The following is a 4,159-nucleotide window of genomic DNA, read 5'->3' as shown; positions in this document are numbered from 1 at the left end:
ATTCTTTTTTGTTGTTGAAATATTTTTGCTATAGGGCACGTGAGATTGCTGGGGAGAGAGAGAAACAGAGACAGAAAGTGAGAAATCAGACCTCTAGGGGGGATGACCATACTGCAATCCCTTCTCCATTCTTGTCTCTGGATTTTGGGCACACAGGCACACATGCCTGGTGTGACTTTTCAGGTCTAGAACTTGAATTGCAGTTAGCCACATGGGAATCTAATCCCTTAACCACTGTGGCACCTGCTGGCCCTGCCATTCTTAAATCTGGATAAATGAGAAGCAAAATTGAACTTATCCTTTTATAAATAAACAATTGGAAGCCCAGACACATGAATGCTTTTGAACATTAGAGTAGCTTGCATTCTCATGCCACTTCAAAGTAGAACCGAGACAGAGCAGAGTACAGAGACAATCTGGAGAATGAGATTGTACATTTTAAACATGCAATTAAAGCATTAATAAGAAATCTATGTAGATTCACAAGTAATTAATTATTAGTCATCTTCTAGACTACTAATCTTATTTACAACAGGAATCTAAAATAGGGCAAAAACATTTTAAATTTTCAAGCAAGTCATCAAGTAAAATATTTCAAATACATCTACAGGTGCCCTAAAAACAACTACCCTTAGTATAGAAGACCAGAGAATATGGTGACTGGACATTTTGAGCAGAGATTGTTTTAGGTAGCTCTCCTGTAATAAGCATTTAAGTCATGTTCATCAGCTAATTGACCCTAGTCTCCTTTTTAGAACTGGAACAATGTTCTCTGTATATCACAGATGTAAATGGTGTAAGAGAATCAACCTGAAAATGTTAACTTGCTGTTCTTGATGATGGTTCATGGTAATTCTTCTTTAGACTGAAGAGGGGAAAAATCTGATGCCTTCATCTAAAACTTTATTTGCTATGGGAATTTGCTTTGGCTAATGCAACTTTTAAGACCTGTTGGTTCACTCAAAGGTCAAGGAACATTTATGTAAGGGATCTTCAATAACATTCTTTCAACTTGGCGAGCAGTGTATGCCTTCAGGCCAGTTTTCTCCTCTTTTGAGTATTAAATTTGTATATGGTTTATTTGACTTCCCACCAAATAGTGAAATTGTTTTCAAAATATGTAGATAACATCGTGTAATCTTAGAGACATTTACTTTATGTTTATTTCCTTTTCAGTGATTTTTGTCCTTGGTTTATGTAAAGCACTGTTTTTAAAACATTGATCATGACCAATCAGCATCATTGTGAACTTTTTTTTTTCCTAGATGAGTCAGTTTGTGTTAAAGATGAAAAGATGCTCCATAAGGGTATGGCTATCTCCATTTCTCAGAGTATTTTATGAAAACTTTAATTGTGAATACTGGTTATCAGGATGGTAAGAAGTGTCTGTCATTCAATGAACGTGTTCGATGGTTAAATAAGTTTAGGTGAATCTAGGAGAGAGGTGATCAGAACTGAGCTCTCTGATTTTATTTTTTCTTCTTTAGCCAGGAAGGACGTTCCTGTTGAGGCACAATAACTTCCATGGCTTCCAGTGTTCTGGCGAAACCTCAGATGTGTGGCTTTCTGGCCAAGTATCTGTGATTTCATGTTGTTGGAGCATTCATTGTATCCCTGAGTGTTGCAGCTTCCTATAAGTTTGCTGTGGCCAAACCAAGAAAGAAGGCATATGCAAATTTCTACAGAAATTATGATTTGGGAACCAGCAGTTAGCGTAATGGCTATGTCACTGGACTCCCACGTAGTCGACCGCAGTTTGGTCTCAGATCCGGTGGCTTAAAACTCCCGCCGGGCGCGTGTGTGTGCGTGCCCAGGATCCCAAGAGTAGAATGGAGGAGAAGGGATTGCGGCGTGACCATCCCCCCTGGAGGATGATTTCTCGCTTTCTATCTCTGTCTCTCTCTGTCTGGTGAGTGCACGCGCCCTATAGCGAAAATCTCCCTCTCCCCCCCCCAAAAAAAGAAATTATGATTTCATGAAAGATTTTGAAGAGATGAGGAAGGCTGGTATCTTTCAGAGTACAAAGTGATTTTGGAATGCAAATAATGTTGTTGGACTGGTGCCATGTTCATGAACTATGAAACATGAATACATGGGCTAAAAAATAGTTTCTTTTAATAAATACTGTGGACATTAAAAAAAAAAGAACTGAGCTCCCTTATACCACTCCAATATGAAGCTGCCTGACTCTCTTGAGCCAAGTAGCTATTGAGCTAATAGGCCCTGGAGTTTGGCTGAGCTCCTAGGCACTATGGAGTCCTTTTGGTGAGAACTAATACAGGGATTCTGTCTTAGTTCATTTTCTGCTCCTCTAAAAGAATATCACAGGGGTCGTAAGGTAGTGTGGTGGTTAGGGTGCTAGACTCCCACATGGCTGACTGTGGTTCATATCCTGGACCTGGCCAATTGCTTTCTCACTTTCTTTTTCTCTCTCTGTCTCTGGTCAAATTAAAAAAAAAAAAAAGGCAAATAAAATTAAATAATAAAATGAATACCACAGACAGGGTAATTTAAAAATAAAAGACATTTACTTCTTAACAGTTCTAGAGGCTGGGAACTCCAATGGCATGTCACCAGTATTTGCTTGTTATCTGGCCTTGTTGCTGTGCCATTACATGGCAGACCATCAGAGAGCACATGAGATAGGCAGCAAGAGAGGGTCGTTTTTATAATGAATGTACTCCTGCTGTGATAATAATCTATTCATGAGGGCTGAGCTCCTGTGTCCTAATAATCTATTAAAGGCCCCACCTCTTAATACTGTTTCAATGGCAGTTAAGTTTCAACATGAGTTTTGGTGGAGACATTCAAACCATAGTAGCTGCTTTGGGTTAAAGAGTGAAAACCAGAGATGGTTAGTCCTGGGAGAACCTTTTTACTTGAATTCCAGGTGAGGGTACTAGGACTCCCTTCTCTAAGGGTCTAGACACAAGAGTGGAAAGATTAGTTGATCTATGCCCTGCCATTCAGGGTAGAAGATAACAGGAGATATTCTGCTATGCCTGGTATCCTGCCCCCCCCCCCCTTTTCCTAATCACAGGACCCTGGGACCAGCAGATGGTGTAATGGTTACATTGCTGGACTCCCATGTAATCTACTGCAGTTTGGGTATCAGACCCAGCAGCTTAAAACTCACACTGGGTGAGTGTACGTGCATGCCCAAAATCCTGAGAGGAGAATGGAAGAGAAGGGATTGCGGCGTGACCATCCCCCCTGGGGGGTGATTTCTCGCTTTCTGTCTCTCTGTCTCTCTCTGTCTGGCGAGCGCACGCGCCCTATAGTGAAAATCTCTCTCTCAAAAAAAAAAAGTTAAGTGCAGGCTCCACTTTCTTTTTTTTTTTTTTGGAGAGGTTTTCACTATAGGGCGCGTGCGCTCGCCAGACAGAGAGAGACAGAGAGACAGAAAGCGAGAAATCACCCCCCAGGGGGGATGGTCACGCCGCAATCCCTTCTCCATTCTCTTCTCGGGATCTTGGGCATGCACGCACACGTGCCCGGCATGAGTTCCAACCCACTGGGTCTGGGACGTGAACCGCGGTTGACTACGTGGGAGTCCAGCGACATAGCCATTACGCTCACTGCTGGTTCCCCAGGCTCCACTTTCTAACAGCAGTTTGTCTCTCACTGTCTTTTTTATGCTATCTCAATAATAAAAACTAAGTTCTGAATAAACTACAAATAAACTACAAAGAAAAAGAGCCCATTGCAAGGTCCAACCACACAGGAGAGAAGGAACAAGTTGAGTGCTCAGAACATGCCATGGAACTGGGGACCAGCAGTTAGCATAATGGCTATGTTGCTGGACTCCCACGTAGTCGACCATGGTTCGCGTCCCGGACCTGGTGGCTTAAAACTCACGCTGGGCACGTGGGCGTGCATGCCCAAGATCCTGAGAAGAGAATGGAGGAGAAGGGATTGCGGCATGGCCATCCCCCTGGGGGGTGATTTCTCACTTTCTGTCTCTGTGTTTCTGGCGAGCGCATGTGCCCTATACCAAAACCTCTCAAAAAAAAAAAAAAAAAAAAAGAACATGCCATAGAATTATAGAAACACTAGGAGGAGACAGATGAACACCATAGTTAAATTATGAGAGTACTTAAGGGGATCCAAATGCTACACAGAGAAGACTGCCTGTAGCTTAAAACCAGGATTTGAAACT

At 42.1% G+C, this 4,159-nt stretch overlaps 1 pseudogene; it reads left to right on the top strand.

Moving 5' to 3' along the window:
* Positions 1-1,524: 1,524 nt before the first annotated feature.
* Positions 1,525-2,029, top strand: LOC102499252 (cytochrome c oxidase subunit 6C-like; annotated as a pseudogene).
* The last annotated feature ends 2,130 nt before the right edge of the window (positions 2,030-4,159 follow it).

Source organism: Tupaia chinensis, unplaced genomic scaffold (genome assembly GCF_000334495.1).
Source record: "Tupaia chinensis unplaced genomic scaffold, TupChi_1.0 Scaffold000086_1, whole genome shotgun sequence".
NCBI lineage: Eukaryota > Metazoa > Chordata > Mammalia > Scandentia > Tupaiidae > Tupaia > Tupaia belangeri.
Note: the sequence above shows the minus strand (reverse complement) of the source record. Positions and strands in the feature narration are given on the sequence as shown.